This window comes from Ascaphus truei, chromosome 7, assembly GCF_040206685.1.
Source record: "Ascaphus truei isolate aAscTru1 chromosome 7, aAscTru1.hap1, whole genome shotgun sequence".
In the NCBI taxonomy this organism is placed as follows: Eukaryota; Metazoa; Chordata; class Amphibia; order Anura; family Ascaphidae; genus Ascaphus; species Ascaphus truei.
The window spans coordinates 26,914,180-26,933,247 of NC_134489.1; the positions used below are offsets into that span (position 1 = coordinate 26,914,180).

The 19,068-nt window shown below is 46.1% G+C and overlaps 4 non-coding genes and 2 pseudogenes across 4 annotated transcripts; all 6 read left to right on the forward strand.

Moving 5' to 3' along the window:
* The first annotated feature begins 58 nt into the window (after positions 1–58).
* LOC142500751 (U2 spliceosomal RNA) lies at positions 59–254 on the forward strand. The gene has a single exon (XR_012803272.1). It is a non-coding gene; the product is annotated as a U2 spliceosomal RNA (small nuclear RNA).
* A 2,895-nt stretch (positions 255–3,149) lies between these two features.
* On the forward strand, positions 3,150–3,325 carry LOC142500204 (U2 spliceosomal RNA; annotated as a pseudogene).
* An 831-nt stretch (positions 3,326–4,156) lies between these two features.
* LOC142500732 (U2 spliceosomal RNA) lies at positions 4,157–4,347 on the forward strand. The gene has a single exon (XR_012803259.1). It is a non-coding gene; the product is annotated as a U2 spliceosomal RNA (small nuclear RNA).
* A 2,872-nt stretch (positions 4,348–7,219) lies between these two features.
* Positions 7,220–7,417, forward strand: LOC142500163 (U2 spliceosomal RNA). Its single transcript, XR_012802832.1, has one exon. It is a non-coding gene; the product is annotated as a U2 spliceosomal RNA (small nuclear RNA).
* A 2,637-nt stretch (positions 7,418–10,054) lies between these two features.
* LOC142500084 (U2 spliceosomal RNA) lies at positions 10,055–10,239 on the forward strand. Its single transcript, XR_012802798.1, has one exon. It is a non-coding gene; the product is annotated as a U2 spliceosomal RNA (small nuclear RNA).
* A 6,497-nt stretch (positions 10,240–16,736) lies between these two features.
* Positions 16,737–16,912, forward strand: LOC142500170 (U2 spliceosomal RNA; annotated as a pseudogene).
* Positions 16,913–19,068: the final 2,156 nt, after the last annotated feature.

Consider the following 19,068-nt stretch of genomic DNA (forward strand, 5'->3'; position numbering starts at 1 on the left):
CAAGTTTTAGAGCACCTGATCTCACAGCGTGGATCACGAGCACGGTTTTTGAGGTGGAATCACTTTTTCACCACCCGGGCTACAAAAAAAAAAAAAAAAAATCTGTTCTTATCAGTTTAATATCTGATACGTCCCCTATCTGGGGACCATATATTAAATGGATTTTTAGAACAGGGAGATGGAAGAAGAGCTTGCTCTGTCCACTCCACGCATTGACCTGGTATTGCAGTACCTCCAGGACCGGTGCACTTCCCTTTGGGGATATTTGGCTTGTATCAAAAAATAGAAACAAATCACTGTCTGACAGAAAAAAAACAAACATGCATTTTTGGCTCTTTCTTTTGCAAAGAAAGAAGAAGATGAAGAAATGACGACAAAATAAAGCCTCCTTCTTTTTGCTGTGTCTTGTTTGCTCTTTTGCGTGGCTTCTTACTTTCTTTTCTTTTCAGCTCCTCCTCGCATGGAGCAGGAGTGCCGCCTGCTGCCTAGCCTAATTCAGTCCGAACGAGCAGATGCCTAAGAAACTCCTGTTGAAGCTGTATCCAAATAGCCTGCATAGCAAACACTGCAGCAGCAAGCAGCAAGCAGCAAATGCCTTGACTTGCTGGCTTCTTGTCACAATGGCTGGCTGGCTGGCTGGCTGGCTGGCTAAAATGACCTGAACTGAAAAGCCCAGCCACTGGCTGCTTGCTTGCTGCCTGAGTTTCATGGCAGCCCAGACGAGTCGGCTAGCAGAGAAAAAGTGGGCGGTTCCTATGCAAATAAGCAGACGAAGCCTGGTGCCGGAAAAAGAACTGGAAGCATGTGCCTTTTTGGCTGTTTGCTGGCCTTGCGGGCCCCCCGGCAGTGTGTGCGGCTGCTTTTCTTTACTCCATACAAAGTCTTTGGCTTTTGCATCCGTCGTCGTCGTCGCCGCCGCTGCTGCATAGACTCCCCGGGGCTGTGTCGGGAGGAGCGGAGGGACTGGAGGCAGGCCTGCTGGGGGAGGAGGCGAGCGGGCAGCCAGCGGCTCCCTCTGCCCTTCTCCCTAAAGCGTAGCGCCCCCGGCCGTCGGGCGGCGCTCAGGCGGGGGCCCATTTCTGGTTATCGCTTCTCGGCCTTTTGGCTCAGATCATTGTGTCTGGGTCAGGGGCTTAGCTGGGACTGTGTCACCTTGGCCTTGCGGCATCGGCTCGAAAGAGTCTTAAGCCTGCATGCTGCTTTTGGGGTGACACGCCATCCCGAGCTGATTCGGAGGGCGATCCAAAAGACAAGATGGCGTCTTGGGCGCATTTGAGGAACACAATCCGTGTTGCCGTCGACGAGGAAGAGAGAGGACGGATTTCGTTGCAGTTTATCGTGGTGGAGATGCTTCGGAAGATTGGCGTGGAAGCAGAGGAGATTTATTGCCTGCAAGATTTCCAGCGTCAAGGCACTTTCGATGTGACCTTTTATCAGGAAGGAAATTGCCTGGACTGCTTTGAGAAGCTGAAGGAGCTGATGGGAGATCCCAGTATGCGGGGAATAAAGATATTTCCTAGCTTTCGGATGGACGAACGGCCTGTAACGGTCCACATGTACAACCCGTATGTGCCAAAAGAAGAAATCCAGATGTTTTTAAAGCGGTATTGTACATCGGTGAGGGGCGGAGAAGTACTGCAGAATTCTTTTCGGATCTTTAATGGAAAAAGAAGGTTCTGGGTCCGCTTTATGCCAGACCCGTCTGGAACAGGAGGAGTCAGAAACCCCCCTTCAAGCTTTAGCATAGGGGGAAATCGAGGTTTTCTGTTTTTTCCAGGACAACCGTTGTATTGTCAGAACTGCTTACAATATGGGCATACCAGAGAGAACTGCAAAAAAACAGGCCAAGTGTGCCGCAATTGTGGAAAAGAAGGACACACAGCGAATAAATGTGAGGTGCCTAAGAGATGTGATCTTTGTGGGGAGTGTGGACATTTGGCGAGACAATGCACCCAAAAAAAGAGTTATTCACAGGTTGTGAGTCCTGAGATGTGGAGAGCTGAATCGGAGAGTTCCCTGATGATAGATGAGGACCAGGACATTTCGGAGGTGGAGGAAACCACTGAGATAGAGACTGATCCTAGGCTGACTGAGATATACCTGGAGCACCTGGAAAAGGAAGAAGAAGACCGAGTTTTAACTTTAGAACGGGGGGAGGGGGTACAATGCTGTGGGGTTGAAAATGTGGCGAGGGGGGATAGCTTAGACATGATACAGGAGGCAGTAAGAGTGTTGGAGGAAAAAAGGGAACTAGGATGTGGAGTACAAAAGAAGGGAATGGGGTTGGCATGTGCAGATAAAGGGAGGCCTAGAGAAGTTGAAGGGTACCCAATCATAAAGAGAGGGGAAGAAGGAGTAAGGGAAGTTTTGGAGGGCCCCCCTAGGGAACGGGAGATAAAAAAATCGGGAGTAGCAGAGCTAAGTACCAGTGAGCGGAAAGGAGTACCTTCCGTGGAAAGTGAAAGTGGAAAACAAAAAAGGGCAGTAGTTGGAAGCATTGAGGGAGAAAAAAGAGAGATAACAGTTTTATCTCAAAGGAAAGTGGTAGGGACAAGTAGGAGGGAGAGTGAAGGAGAAACAGTGTCAACAGGAGAGAGTGGGGGAGGGGAAAGCCAGGGAAAACAAGTAACGGGGAGTAAAGAAGTGAGGGATAGGAGTCCATTGAGAAGAGAGAGAGAGAGAAGCCAGCAAGTACCAAAACCTTTAGGGGGAAGCCAGGAGAGTGGAAGTTTTCAGAAACAAGAAGTCAGGAGGCCTGAACAAAAGAAAAAAAAAAGAGATTGGATATATAAAAAAGTAAAAGAAGATAAAGAAAGAGTAGCAGGGCTTTTGATTACAGAGAGTGGGGAGGATCTTGAAAGAGTTGCACAGTTGAAAAAAACCTTACAGTTTTCGATAGGAGTAATGGCAGAGTATGAGTAAATAGTAAATATGGTTTTTTTGGGGGGATTCTAATAAATGAAATGTGTCTACAGTATGGTTTTTGTCCTTGTGTAGGAATATGAAAAGAAATGTTTGTTGATAACTGAATGAACTATGATGAGAGAAATGAAATGCTGATAAGAAATGTTTTTTTTGGTTGATGGATTGTATTATTTTTTTTCTGAAAAGTTTGTAAATTTACTGTTTGTAAATTATGAAATGTGAATAAAACATTTAAAAAGAAAAAAAATCTGTTCTTATCAGTTTAATATCTGATACGTCCCCTATCTGGGGACCATATATTAAATGGATTTTTAGAACAGGGAGATGGAAGAAGAGCTTGCTCTGTCCACTCCACGCATTGACCTGGTATTGCAGTACCTCCAGGACCGGTGCACTTCCCTTTGGGGATATTTGGCTTGTATCAAAAAATAGAAACAAATCACTGTCTGACAGAAAAAAAACAAACATGCATTTTTGGCTCTTTCTTTTGCAAAGAAAGAAGAAGATGAAGAAATGACGACAAAATAAAGCCTCCTTCTTTTTGCTGTGTCTTGTTTGCTCTTTTGCGTGGCTTCTTACTTTCTTTTCTTTTCAGCTCCTCCTCGCATGGAGCAGGAGTGCCGCCTGCTGCCTAGCCTAATTCAGTCCGAACGAGCAGATGCCTAAGAAACTCCTGTTGAAGCTGTATCCAAATAGCCTGCATAGCAAACACTGCAGCAGCAAGCAGCAAGCAGCAAATGCCTTGACTTGCTGGCTTCTTGTCACAATGGCTGGCTGGCTGGCTGGCTGGCTGGCTAAAATGACCTGAACTGAAAAGCCCAGCCACTGGCTGCTTGCTTGCTGCCTGAGTTTCATGGCAGCCCAGACGAGTCGGCTAGCAGAGAAAAAGTGGGCGGTTCCTATGCAAATAAGCAGACGAAGCCTGGTGCCGGAAAAAGAACTGGAAGCATGTGCCTTTTTGGCTGTTTGCTGGCCTTGCGGGCCCCCCGGCAGTGTGTGCGGCTGCTTTTCTTTACTCCATACAAAGTCTTTGGCTTTTGCATCCGTCGTCGTCGTCGCCGCCGCTGCTGCATAGACTCCCCGGGGCTGTGTCGGGAGGAGCGGAGGGACTGGAGGCAGGCCTGCTGGGGGAGGAGGCGAGCGGGCAGCCAGCGGCTCCCTCTGCCCTTCTCCCTAAAGCGTAGCGCCCCCGGCCGTCGGGCGGCGCTCAGGCGGGGGCCCATTTCTGGTTATCGCTTCTCGGCCTTTTGGCTAAGATCAAGTGTAGTATCTGTTCTTATCAGTTTAATATCTGATACGTCCCCTATCTGGGGACCATATATTAAATGGATTTTTAGAACAGGGAGATGGAAGAAGAGCTTGCTCTGTCCACTCCACGCATTGACCTGGTATTGCAGTACCTCCAGGACCGGTGCACTTCCCTTTGGGGATATTTGGCTTGTATCAAAAAATAGAAACAAATCACTGTCTGACAGAAAAAAAACAAACATGCATTTTTGGCTCTTTCTTTTGCAAAGAAAGAAGAAGATGAAGAAATGACGACAAAATAAAGCCTCCTTCTTTTTGCTGTGTCTTGTTTGCTCTTTTGCGTGGCTTCTTACTTTCTTTTCTTTTCAGCTCCTCCTCGCATGGAGCAGGAGTGCCGCCTGCTGCCTAGCCTAATTCAGTCCGAACGAGCAGATGCCTAAGAAACTCCTGTTGAAGCTGTATCCAAATAGCCTGCATAGCAAACACTGCAGCAGCAAGCAGCAAGCAGCAAATGCCTTGACTTGCTGGCTTCTTGTCACAATGGCTGGCTGGCTGGCTGGCTGGCTGGCTAAAATGACCTGAACTGAAAAGCCCAGCCACTGGCTGCTTGCTTGCTGCCTGAGTTTCATGGCAGCCCAGACGAGTCGGCTAGCAGAGAAAAAGTGGGCGGTTCCTATGCAAATAAGCAGACGAAGCCTGGTGCCAGAAAAAGAACTGGAAGCATGTGCCTTTTTGGCTGTTTGCTGGCCTTGCGGGCCCCCCGGCAGTGTGTGCGGCTGCTTTTCTTTACTCCATACAAAGTCTTTGGCTTTTGCATCCGTCGTCGTCGTCGCCGCCGCTGCTGCATAGACTCCCCGGGGCTGTGTCGGGAGGAGCGGAGGGACTGGAGGCAGGCCTGCTGGGGGAGGAGGCGAGCGGGCAGCCAGCGGCTCCCTCTGCCCTTCTCCCTAAAGCGTAGCGCCCCCGGCCGTCGGGCGGCGCTCAGGCGGGGGCCCATTTCTGGTTATCGCTTCTCGGCCTTTTGGCTCAGATCAAGTGTCTGGGCTGAGAGGTTGCGCTGAGTCTGTGACTCCTTGGCCTTGGGTCATCGCTTCCTGGGGAGCTTAAGACCCTTGCTGCTATGAGGGAGTCGCGCTAACTCGGTGCACGGGAGGCGATCAGGAGAGAGAGAAGGAGAGGGGCCGGCGCCTTGGCCTTGAGGGATCGTTCCCCAGGAACTAAACCCTCATGCTGCTTTAGGGGCGTCGCACCTGATCCTGGACGGCCGGTTTGGACAGAGGCGGACAAGCAAGCAAGAGAGTGATGGGCCGGTGCCTTTGCCAGGTGGGATCGCCGTGACTGGCTAAACCCACCTGCTGCTATTAGGGTGCCGCACCAGATCTTGAGTTGGTGTTTGGAGAGACGAGGACGAGGATAAAGATGGCGGACTACGCAAACGAGAGGAACTGCATTCGGTTTCAGCTGGATGAATGCAGACGAAGCAGTGTTGGTGTGGAATACATCGTGGAGGAAATCCTATTTGAGGTGTTGGAAGTGGATCCTGAACGAATCTTTTGCCTGCAGGAGTTTTTGAAGATGGGAATCTTTGACTTGACGCTGAAAGACGAGCGGGAATGCCAAGTGGTATACGACCGATGGGTTGTGGCAGCAGGTACCCCAAGGATGAGAGGAATCAAAGCGATACCGAGATTTCTACAGCAGGAGAAGGCGGTGATTGTACAGATGTTCAATGTTTATGTCATGAAAGAGGACATTGAGAACTTTTTGGCCCGCTTTTGTGAAACAGTTAGAGGCGGAGCAGAAATGAAGAACAAGTATGGACTGTTTAATGGGAGAAGGAAGTTCTGGGTCCGCTTCAGATTGGACCCAGACGGCGACAGAGGAATGCTACACCCTCCTGCAAGTTTCTGCATTGGCAGGAATAAGGGGGTTTTGAACTTTCCAGGACAGTCTTTTGATGTTTGTTGTTGGAACTGCGGAAAAAAAGGACATATGGCAGCTAAGTGCTATGAGATTAAAAGATGTGACTTTTGTGCAGAGCCTGGACATTTGGCACGCAAGTGCCCCAAGAAAGAGAATACAAGGACACAAAAATCGTGTGGAAACTTTGATGGTGCGAGAAGGGAATGTGATGTTGGTGTACATAGAAGGGTTGATATGGGAAAAGATGGGGAGAATATAAGGTATGGTAATGAGGATGGAAGGGGAAAAGAGGGGGAAAGTGAGGGGGACAGTATGAGCGAGGAGGAGGACAGCTTGCAACACCAAGAGGAAAGTGGGACGGAGGAAGTAAAGGAGGAGGTATGTTTAGGTACTAGTGAGAAAGGAAAAGAGGAGGACAGTGGAAGAAGAGTTAGTGTCGGAGAAGGAGATAAGGATGAAGGAAAAGGGGACAGTATGGGAGAGGAGGAAGTAATGGAAGGTAGTGAGGAGGTATGTTTAGGTACTAGTGAGAAAGGAAAAGAGGAGGACAGTGGAAGAAGAGTTAGCGTCGGAGAAGGAGATAAGGGTGAAGGAAAAGGGGACAGTATGGGAGAGGAGGAAGTAATGGAAGGTAGGGAGAGGGTGAATTGGGAAGAGTTATTTAAACTTGCAAGAAAGATTGAGCTAGAACATTTTAAAAGGAAAAGAGAGGAAAAAAAAAGGGAGAAGATATCGGTTCATGAAAACCAAAGGTTTGGTGGAAATGAATTGTGAACAGAAAGGATGTGTTTAAAGTAAAATTAAATCATGTGGTGTTATGTATAAAAAAAAAAAAAGAGAATTTCTTTCGTTGCAGGGTTTTTTTTGATGGAGTAATATTTTTATTTATTTTTTTATTTTTTTTATTATTTTTATTTTTTTAAAGTATCTTGTGCAATGATTGTAAATACGTGGTGTTAGGTTTACGCTTGTAAATTCAGACTGATTGAAAAGTATTTTATTTACTGATTGTAATGTTTTCGGAAATTAAGAAATATGAATTTTCTGTTAGTTTTAGAATGTTTGATTGGGTGAAGTAACAATGATTTATTTGTTGAAATGTTTTCTTATTTACTGTTTGTAAATATTTTGAAATGTGAATAAACATTTAAAAACAAAAAAAAAAAAATCTGTTCTTATCAGTTTAATATCTGATACGTCCCCTATCTGGGGACCATATATTAAATGGATTTTTAGAACAGGGAGATGGAAGAAGAGCTTGCTCTGTCCACTCCACGCATTGACCTGGTATTGCAGTACCTCCAGGACCGGTGCACTTCCCTTTGGGGATATTTGGCTTGTATCAAAAAATAGAAACAAATCACTGTCTGACAGAAAAAAAACAAACATGCATTTTTGGCTCTTTCTTTTGCAAAGAAAGAAGAAGATGAAGAAATGACGACAAAATAAAGCCTCCTTCTTTTTGCTGTGTCTTGTTTGCTCTTTTGCGTGGCTTCTTACTTTCTTTTCTTTTCAGCTCCTCCTCGCATGGAGCAGGAGTGCCGCCTGCTGCCTAGCCTAATTCAGTCCGAACGAGCAGATGCCTAAGAAACTCCTGTTGAAGCTGTATCCAAATAGCCTGCATAGCAAACACTGCAGCAGCAAGCAGCAAGCAGCAAATGCCTTGACTTGCTGGCTTCTTGTCACAATGGCTGGCTGGCTGGCTGGCTGGCTGGCTAAAATGACCTGAACTGAAAAGCCCAGCCACTGGCTGCTTGCTTGCTGCCTGAGTTTCATGGCAGCCCAGACGAGTCGGCTAGCAGAGAAAAAGTGGGCGGTTCCTATGCAAATAAGCAGACGAAGCCTGGTGCCGGAAAAAGAACTGGAAGCATGTGCCTTTTTGGCTGTTTGCTGGCCTTGCGGGCCCCCCGGCAGTGTGTGCGGCTGCTTTTCTTTACTCCATACAAAGTCTTTGGCTTTTGCATCCGTCGTCGTCGTCGCCGCCGCTGCTGCATAGACTCCCCGGGGCTGTGTCGGGAGGAGCGGAGGGACTGGAGGCAGGCCTGCTGGGGGAGGAGGCGAGCGGGCAGCCAGCGGCTCCCTCTGCCCTTCTCCCTAAAGCGTAGCGCCCCCGGCCGTCGGGCGGCGCTCAGGCGGGGGCCCATTTCTGGTTATCGCTTCTCGGCCTTTTGGCTCAGATCATTGTGTCTGGGTCAGGAGGTTTGCTGAGACTGTGCCCCCTTGGCCTTGAGTCATCGTTCCGAAAGGGACTTAAGACTCATGCTGCTATTAGGGGGGTGCGCCATCTCAGGCAGCGGGAGGTGATCAGGAGCGGACAAGGAGAGAAAGAGATGGTGAAGGGCCGGCGCCTTGGCCTTGGGGGATCGTCCTGACGGACTAAACCCCCTCGCTGCTTTAGGGGTGCCGCACCTAGATCCTTGACGGTCGGACAAGTGGAGCATGACAGCTTGAGCGGACAAGCACGAGAACAGGAGAGAGAGTGACGGGCCGACGCCTTTGCCTGGGGGGATCGCCATAATAGGCTTAACCCCCCTGCTGCTATTAGGGCGTCGCACCGAAGCTCAGGATGACGAGGACAAAGACGGCATCGATGGAGAATCGAAAGCAGACCATCAGATTTCTGGTGGTAGAGACGGAGAGAGCCTGGGTGAGACTCCAGTACATCGTGGAGGAGATCTTGATTGACCTGGCGGAGATGAAGACTGCGCAAGTCTACTGTCTGCAGGAGTTCCAGGAAGAGGGAACCTTTGATGTGACCTTCCGTGAGGAGGAGGACTGTTGGAACGCATACGAGAGATGCAAGAAGAACGCGAGTGACCAGAAGATGAAGGGGATCAGTGTTATCCCAAGCTTTTTGTTGGAGGAAAGAAGCGTAATTGTGCATATGTACGATCCTTTTGTTAAGAAAGAGGAGATAGCCTTGTTTTTGAGACATTATTGCGCAACTGTGAGAGATGGTGAAGAACTTTTGAATTGCTATGGGATATTCAATGGCAAACGGAAATTTCATGTACGTTTAAGATCAGACCCAGCATGTGAAGGGGGAGTGATGCACCCCCCTGCGGTTTTCAATGTGGGTGGGAGAAAAGGTTTTTTGGAGTATTGGGGCCAACCCAAGAGATGCAAGAACTGCCAACAATATGGACATGTGGAAGAGAGATGTGGGGAGGTGGGAATGGTATGCCACAATTGTGGTAAAGAGGGTCATTTGGCTGCAAAATGCAGAGTACAAAAGAAATGTGACTTTTGCTGTGAGTCTGGACATTTGGCGAGAAATTGCTTAAAGAAGAGCGAGGATTTGAGCAAAAAAAGGACAAGCATAATGTCATTAATGGTGGGGAGGAATTGTTTTCCGAAAAAGCCTAATGTTCAGGTGCAGAATAGTGTGAAATGTCAGCCTAGAGTTTATGTCAGTGAGGATGCAAAGGGAAAAGAAAGGGAAAAGGAGGAAGAGAAGGTCAGAGGCGAGAGGGAAAGTAAGGAAAGGGTTTCTGTAGAAAGGGAAAGTTTAAAGAAGGAGGTTATTGTAGATAAGGAAAGAGTAGTAAAACGAGAAGATGATGATTGGTTAATTAAACTGGCAGAAAAGATTGAGCTAGAACATTTAAAAAAAAGAAGAAGAGAGGGAAAAAAAGAAGAAGAAGAGAGGAGGAACAAAGAAGTAGTAGTGCTCAGGAAGAGTGTTGAGAAAAGAAATAAGAGTGAAATAAGTAGGAACAGAAGTACAAAGGAAAGCATGTTGGATTACGATGTTTTTTGATTAGTAGAGAAATTGAAAATAGGAAAGTATGATAACTGATGGAACACAAGTTTTCTATTTGAGGTGTTTAGTGGGGTAATGGAAAAAGTAAGGGAAAATTGAAATGTAAATGAAATAGAATGGAAGTAAAATAGAATTATATGTAGGGGGTTCTGTAAATGTATGGGATGGTTTTTTGGGGAATTATAATGTATTTGACTTGCATTTTGTGAAAAAAAAAAAAAAAAAAATCTGTTCTTATCAGTTTAATATCTGATACGTCCCCTATCTGGGGACCATATATTAAATGGATTTTTAGAACAGGGAGATGGAAGAAGAGCTTGCTCTGTCCACTCCACGCATTGACCTGGTATTGCAGTACCTCCAGGACCGGTGCACTTCCCTTTGGGGATATTTGGCTTGTATCAAAAAATAGAAACAAATCACTGTCTGACAGAAAAAAAACAAACATGCATTTTTGGCTCTTTCTTTTGCAAAGAAAGAAGAAGATGAAGAAATGACGACAAAATAAAGCCTCCTTCTTTTTGCTGTGTCTTGTTTGCTCTTTTGCGTGGCTTCTTACTTTCTTTTCTTTTCAGCTCCTCCTCGCATGGAGCAGGAGTGCCGCCTGCTGCCTAGCCTAATTCAGTCCGAACGAGCAGATGCCTAAGAAACTCCTGTTGAAGCTGTATCCAAATAGCCTGCATAGCAAACACTGCAGCAGCAAGCAGCAAGCAGCAAATGCCTTGACTTGCTGGCTTCTTGTCACAATGGCTGGCTGGCTGGCTGGCTGGCTAAAATGACCTGAACTGAAAAGCCCAGCCACTGGCTGCTTGCTTGCTGCCTGAGTTTCATGGCAGCCCAGACGAGTCGGCTAGCAGAGAAAAAGTGGGCGGTTCCTATGCAAATAAGCAGACGAAGCCTGGTGCCGGAAAAAGAACTGGAAGCATGTGCCTTTTTGGCTGTTTGCTGGCCTTGCGGGCCCCCCGGCAGTGTGTGCGGCTGCTTTTCTTTACTCCATACAAAGTCTTTGGCTTTTGCATCCGTCGTCGTCGTCGCCGCCGCTGCTGCATAGACTCCCCGGGGCTGTGTCGGGAGGAGCGGAGGGACTGGAGGCAGGCCTGCTGGGGGAGGAGGCGAGCGGGCAGCCAGCGGCTCCCTCTGCCCTTCTCCCTAAAGCGTAGCGCCCCCGGCCGTCGGGCGGCGCTCAGGCGGGGGCCCATTTCTGGTTATCGCTTCTCGGCCTTTTGGCTAAGATCAAGTATCTTAAGTCAGAGGGCCAGCTGGGACTGTACCTCCTTGGCCTTACAGCATCGACCCCTCGGGGTCTTAAGCTGTCTGCTGCTTTTGGGGAGGTGCGCCATCCTGAGCGTTTCGTTGGGAGCCAATAAAGAGCTGGGACTGTGCCTCCTTGGCCTTGCAGCATCGGCCCTTCGGGGTCTTAAGCTGTATTGCTGCTTTTGGGGAGGTGCGCCATCCCGAGCGTTTCGTAGGGCGCAATAAGAGTCGAGCTGGCGGTCCGACCCCCAGGATAGCCCCTCGGGGCCACATCTGGGCATAGCTACTATCGGGCTTCGTTAAGCCAGGGGAGAAGAAGGATGGCGGATAACAGTCCGCAAGTGGAGAGAACCATCCGGTTCCAGTTGGATGCTGGATATCGCCAAAGACATGGAGGAAGGAAAATGGATAAATACATCGCGATTGACCTACTGAGAGATCTATTCCAGATGCATACATCGCAGATCTACTGCATGCAGGAGTTCTTCAGGCAGGGTTACTATGACGTGACCTTTATGAATGATGGAGACTGCATGATGGTGTTTGAAGAGGCCAAAAAATTGGCTAGGAACGAGAAGCTTGAGGGAATTACCTTAATCCCTTGCTTTACATTGGGGGAGCGTATAATCACAGTACATGTGTACAACCCTTACCTGCCTCCAAGTGATTTGGACTGTTTCTTGAGAAGATACTGCGAGTCAGTAAAGGGAGGAGATATACTGAGAAACTCTGTGGGTATCTTCAATGGGAAATACAGATACAGATGTACCCTCAAAAAAGACCCTGAGGGTATAGGAGGAGTAATGCACCCGCCAGGTGTGTTCAGCATTGGAGGGAAAAGAGGATTCCTTACATATCCAGGGCAACCTTCGTACTGTCGTAAGTGCCTCAAGTATGGACATACAAGGGACACATGCACTATGGATAACGTTTTTTTATGCCGAAACTGTAACCAACCAGGACATTTTGCGGCAGAATGCTCCGCCGGGAAAAAGTGCGACATATGCGGTGAAAGGGGGCACGTGTACAGGAAGTGTCCCCAGCGTAATGGTGATGCTGAGCAGACCTATGGTGCTCAGACCTATGCTGATGCAACCCAAAGGGAAGCCAGATGGGAGAGAGAAAACCCGGAGCAAGCAGCTGCAGAAAGACGAGAAAGAGCTGAGAGACAAAAGAAAGACACCCCGAGAGAGGACCCAGAGGAGGAGAAAGAGTCTGATACAGAAGAGACCGCGCAGATAAGAGAGATCCCCGAGATGTCTCATGAGGAGTTAATTCCAGAGGGGGAGGCAGTCCTAACTGACAAACAATGGGTGGCAGATCTGGAGGAAGGGGTGATGGAGGAGGACAAGGAGGAGGGTGAAAAGGAGTCCGGCGGTTGGGAAACAGTGAGCCCTTCAAAACACAACAAAAAAAGAAAGAAGCAAGAAAAGATTTTTGCCCCTTCTAAAGCAAGATTTTTAGGAGCAGAAGCAAAAATTGAAAGCAGCAATGGAGGAAGCACGCCTTCACCGACAGGGGAGAAGGTGATCCAAGAAGAAGATGACATACCTTCAGAGGCACCAGAGAGCCCCTTTGTTCTTACAGGGCTAACAGATGGTCAAAGATCACCAGGGGGGGAGGCTGGGCTTTTTTCAGTGGAGCAAAATTTGGCCATTATGATGGAGATGAGCAATGTTCCGATTCTTCCTTTTGACGAGGGGGGAGGGGGGCATCAGCATGGCGAGATGTTGGAGTTCGAGGAGGACAAAAAGGCACGATAAGTATGAGACTTTGTTTCTTTATGAATCTTATTGAATGGCGCTGATTATTGCCTCCTTGAATGTGAGGAGCCTGAAAACAAAGGCAAGAAGGTTATTGATCTTGGATTTTGTTGCGGATCAAAAATGTGACATTGTGTGTTTACAGGAATGTGGCATAACAGAAGCTCCACAGGAGAAAGAGTGGGCCTGGGGACCATCAGTGTGGTCGGGTAGCCAGGAGAATAGGAATAGTGGGGTGGGTGTTTTGTTTAAAGGGTATGATTTTGTAATTAAAAAAACAGAGGTGATAGACCCTGGGAGGTTGATGGTGGTTTTTTTTATATGGAAGGGGAAATGTTTCCGTATCTTTAACATGTATGCCTCTCCAGTTAAAAAACTAAGGGAGGAGTTGTTTGAAAAATTGCGTTTATTTCTGCCAGGGAGGGATCCGACCTTTGTGGTGGGGGATTTTAATTGTGTTTTGTGTGAGGAGGACAGAGAAGGTGGAGCAGAGAGGTGTAGACCGGATGGTACAAGCATACAGATAAAAAGTATAATAAATGACTATAATTTGGTTGATGCATATAGGAAATGGGGGAAAGATAAAAAAATGTTTACCTGGTTTAGTGAAAAAGGAGATGTCAAATCTAGGATTGACCTGTTGTTAATGTCCAAAGGAATGAATGTGTGTAATTGGGTGACAGTGAATGTTCCTTTCTCTGATCATGTCTGTGTGGTGTGTGAAGTGGGAGTGGATGGGTTAACGGAAATTGGGAAAGGGTATTGGAAATTGAATGTGAGTCTGTTAGAAGAGGTCAAATTTAAGAAACAGTATGAATGTTTGTATGAGAGATGTAAAGCTAGGATGAATGAATTTAGTGATATGATTGAATGGTGGGAATGGGTTAAAAGTGAGACAAAAAATTTCTTTATTAAAAAAGGGGGTGAGAAAGCTAGGGAAAAAAGGGAGGAGTATAAAATGGTTTTATTAAGAAGGCAATTTTTGCTTAGATTAAGGGAAATGGGGGAAGATGTTGATGAGGAGTTGGAAAAGGAAAAGAAACTGTTTAACAAAATGCTGGAGGATAAAGGGAAAAAGATTATTCATGCTGCAAAGGTAGAGGCAGTGGAGAAAGATGAAAAGTGCACGCCTTTCTTTTTTAAAAAAGCTTTCACAGCAAAATCTAGATTAGAGTCAGTGTTAAATAAAAAAGGGGAGGAAGTTAAAGGTAAGGGTCCTATGTTAAGGGAGATTGAAGGTTTTTATAAGAATTTATTTGAAGAAAAGGGTAGGGATTGCCACATTGAGAAAGATTGTATAGATAAGATTGAGTGCAGGCTAAACCAGGAAGAGCAGGATTTTTTGATAAGAGATTTGAATGCGGTGGAAGTAGATGAGGTGATTAAAGGAGGGAAGAAAGGGAAAACTCCAGGATGTGATGGCTTGTCTTATGAATTTTATCAGGAGATGTGGTATCTGATTGGGCCAGAAATATTTGAACTGTGTAAAGTGATTTTAAAAAAAGGGAAAACACCTTTATCTTTTAGGGAGGGGGTGATCACAATGATTTATAAAAAAGGGGATAAGAGGGACTTAAAGAATTGGAGGCCAATTACTTTATTGAATGTTGATTATAAAATTGTGGCAAAAATTATAATGTTAAGGTTAAAATTGGTTATAGGGAATTTAATAGAGGAAGATCAAGTCTGTGGGATTCCAGGGAGACAGATTACTGAAAATCTTTGCCTAATTAGAGATATTATTTGGGTGTGTAAAGAAAGGGGGCAGGGATTAGTGTTGGCAAATATTGATTTTGAAAAGGCGTTTGATAGGTTATCACATGATTTTTTGTTTAAAGTCTTATTAAAATTAGGTATACCGGAAGAGCTTGTTAAATGGATGAAATGTCTTTATGTGGGTATTTTTAGTAGAATTTTAATGAATGGTTTTTTATCAGACAAGGTGCAAGTTAATTCAGGGGTGCGCCAGGGGTGCCCACTGTCTCCGTTAGTTTTTGTTTGTGCCATGGAACCTTTGTTGCAAGGAATAAGGAATGATAAAGTTATTAGGGGTGTGGAGATCCCAGGGAGTGGAGGGAGAAATGTGAAAGTGCTTGGTTACATGGATGACCTGACGGTAATTTGCACAACACCTGCATCTTTAATCAGGGCAAAGTTTCATATTGAAACCTTTTGCCAAGCATCAGGTTTCAAGGTTAATTGGGGGAAAAGCAGCTGCAAGGCATTTGGGCAGTGGCAGGATCTTGATAGATGTGGGATTCCAGTGGAGGGTAATCAGTTAAAAATTTTAGGTGTGTGTTTTGAGGAAGATTTAAAAGGAGAGGCAAATTGGGAAAGTGTGGGGGAAAAAATCCAGAAAAAAATTAATTTTTGGATGCTAAGAAAGCTCTCTCTGGAAGGGAAGGTGTTAATTACCAAAGCAGTGTTAATTCCAATTGTGTTATATATAGGTTTGGTTTTTCCCCCATCTAGCAAGTGGCTTAGAAAACTGACAAGATTCCTTTTTATTTTTTTTTGGGGTTCCAAAATGGAAAAATTAAATAGAAATAAGGTGTGTTTGGAGAAGGATAGGGGAGGGAAAGGTTTACCAAGATTAGATTTAGTTGTAGGAGCAAAATATGCGCAGTTTGTGTTGACTCTGATAAATAAGAAAGAGACCAAGGTGGCATGTTTAGCCAGGTATGCTGCAGGAAGCATGTTTAGAAAGTTGAAGTTATGCAGAACAGATTTAAGGAGACCCTTTTGTTTTACTGTGCCTGATTTTTACAAATGCATTGAGGATTTCATATGCAAATATGATTTATCACAGATAAAAATAGAATTGTGGGAAGATCATAGAAAGATTAAAAACTTAATTGTAGACAGGGATCTGCAGGCTAGCGTGGGAGGCCTGTTTGACAGACAGGCAAAAAGTGTTTGGAGGAATGTTTGTCACAAGGGGTTAACAAATGTCCATAAAGATATAGCGTGGATGGCGGTCCACAGATGTTTGCCTGTTAGAGAATTTCAAAAGAAAAGGGATTTGGTGAGAACGGAACAATGTCCAAGGTATGGGTGTGGGGGTGTTGAGAATGTGGTACATTTATTTTGGAATTGTGTTTTTGTAAGGAATGTGTGGAAAAGTTTGGGGAAATTAATTAGAGAGCTGACGGGGATTAGAGTGTTAGAATATGATATGATGATGTTTGGTTTGTCTGATGTGATGGGGGAAAAAGCAATTGTGTTATGGAAGTTGGTAAACTGTGTGAAAGAGGTGGTGTGGGAGGTTAGGAATATTTTAATCTTTAAAAAAATAAGTGTGGAGGTGAAGGTGTGTGTGAGAATGGTGTTGGGGAAAATGTACACATATTTTTTGTTGGACAAAAAAAGGCTGGGAACAGTGGGAGGAGTGGAGCTATGGAAACCAAACATGTGGGGTAGAATGATTCTAAATGTTTAGTGGGAGGTGAGGTTGTTTAAGGGTTAAAAGGAGGTTATTTTTATGTGGTATGATATGGTTATTCTTATTGATAAAAATGGTATGCTCTTATAATAAGGAAGAGAAAGTATCTTCTGAGAAGATTGGTGTGTACAGTATGTAAATACCTGTTTGGGTCCTTATTGTGGAGCATTGGAGAGTAGAGGTGGGCCGATGCTCCACTCTACAGCTATGGCTGTGGAGTAACAGCATACAAGTTAGAATACAGGATGAACTTTTTGAAGTTAAATAAGTCTATGTAATTAATGTGAATAGTGTAAATAAGAAGTAAGATTTAGTGTGTTCTGTTGAAAATGTTGTGTTATGTGGGTTTTTGTAATGTTCGGGTGGTTTTTTGTTTTCCGAAAAGTAAACCATGTGAAACTAACAAACTGTAAATAAAATACTTTAAAAAGAAAAAAAAAATCTGTTCTTATCAGTTTAATATCTGATACGTCCCCTATCTGGGGACCATATATTAAATGGATTTTTAGAACAGGGAGATGGAAGAAGAGCTTGCTCTGTCCACTCCACGCATTGACCTGGTATTGCAGTACCTCCAGGACCGGTGCACTTCCCTTTGGGGATATTTGGCTTGTATCAAAAAATAGAAACAAATCACTGTCTGACAGAAAAAAAACAAACATGCATTTTTGGCTCTTTCTTTTGCAAAGAAAGAAGAAGATGAAATGACGACAAAATAAAGCCTCCTTCTTTTTGCTGTGTCTTGTTTGCTCTTTTGCGTGGCTTCTTACTTTCTTTTCTTTTCAGCTCCTCCTCGCATGGAGCAGGAGTGCCGCCTGCTGCCTAGCCTAATTCAGTCCGAACGAGCAGATGCCTAAGAAACTCCTGTTGAAGCTGTATCCAAATAGCCTGCATAGCAAACACTGCAGCAGCAAGCAGCAAGCAGCAAGCAGCAAATGCCTTGACTTGCTGGCTTCTTGTCACAATGGCTGGCTGGCTGGCTGAAATGACCTGAACTGAAAAGCCCAGCCACTGGCTGCTTGCTTGCTGCCTGAGTTTCATGGCAGCCCAGACGAGTCGGCTAGCAGAGAAAAAGTGGGCGGTTCCTATGCAAATAAGCAGACGAAGCCTGGTGCCGGAAAAAGAACTGGAAGCATGTGCCTTTTTGGCTGTTTGCTGGCCTTGCGGGCCCCCCGGCAGTGTGTGCGGCTGCTTTTCTTTACTCCATACAAAGTCTTTGGCTTTTGCATCCGTCGTCGTCGTCGCCGCCGCTGCTGCATAGACTCCCCGGGGCTGTGTCGGGAGGAGCGGAGGGACTGGAGGCAGGCCTGCTGGGGGAGGAGGCGAGCGGGCAGCCAGCGGCTCCCTCTGCCCTTCTCCCTAAAGCGTAGCGCCCCCGGCCGTCGGGCGGCGCTCAGGCGGGGGCCCATTTCTGGTTATCGCTTCTCGGCCTTTTGGCTCAGATCAAGTGTCTGGGCTGAGAGGTTGCGCTGAGTCTGTGACTCCTTGGCCTTGGGTCATCGCTTCCTGGGGAGCTTAAGACCCATGCTGCTATGAGGGAGTCACGCTAACTCGAGCTCGGGAGGCGATCAGGAGAGAGACGGAGAAGGGCCGGCGCCTTGGCCTTGAGGGATCGTTCCCCAGGAACTTAACCCTCATGCTGCTATAGGGGCGCCGCACCTGATCCTGGTCGGACGGATGCCGGAAGACGGAGTATTGAGCAAGAGAGACGGAGAGGAGCCGGCGCCTTAGGCCTTGAGGGTTTGTTCTCACGAATGTAACCCTCGGGATGCTGTTGGGGTGCCGCACCTGAGCTGTGATTGACGGTCGGACGTTGGAGAGATGGAGTTTGCTGGCTGTGAGCAGAATACCATCAGATTTGTGGTGGACGAAGCAGTGAGATGGAAAGTGGGACTACAAGTCATCGTGGAGGGAATTCTGAAAGGAATGCTTGGAGTGGAGTTTGAGGAAATCCACTGCGTCCAGGCGTTACAGAGGAAGGGGTTGTATGATGTATCTTTTTGCAAAGAGATGGAGTGTGCCAAGATATATGAGAGATGTAAAGAAAGTACAAGCGACTTAAAGAAAATGGGAGTTCGTGCTGTGCCTAGATTTCTACTGATGGAAAGAACATTGATGGTGCATGTGTATAATGCTTTCATACAGAAGGAAGAAATAATGACCTTTTTGAAAAGTTTTTGTTCAGTGGTTGGGGGGGGGGGAGGAGAGGAAAAATTTATATGGAATTTTCAATGGAGAAAGACTGTATAAAGTTCGTTTGAGACCAGATCCGGAGAGTATGGGGGGAATAATGCACCCCCCAGCCAGTTTTTGTATTGGAGGAAATAAGGGTTTTTTAAAGTACCCTGGGCAACCTTTGGAGAGTTGTCGGAATTGTGGAAAGGAGGGACACATTGCCGCTAAATGCAACAATCCAAAGAGGTGTGACTTTTGTGGAGTTATTGGACATTTAGCAAAGCAATGTTTGAAAAGGACTTATGTACAAGTGGTTGAAACTAAATCATTGGAGAAATCCTTTGGTACTGATGTTTTGTGTGAACAGACAGATAAGGATGAGGGAAAGGAGGATAGTATAAGGGAGGAGGAGGAAAAACTGCAATGTCAAGAGGGAATTTCCAGGAGAGAACAGAGTCAGGAAAAATTGTTAGTTACAAGTAAAAAGGGAAAGGAGGAGGGTAGAGAAGTCTGTGGAAAAGAGGAAAGTAGAATAGAGGAGTTTGAGGCTTTTCTTGATGACATAGTAAGGGAAG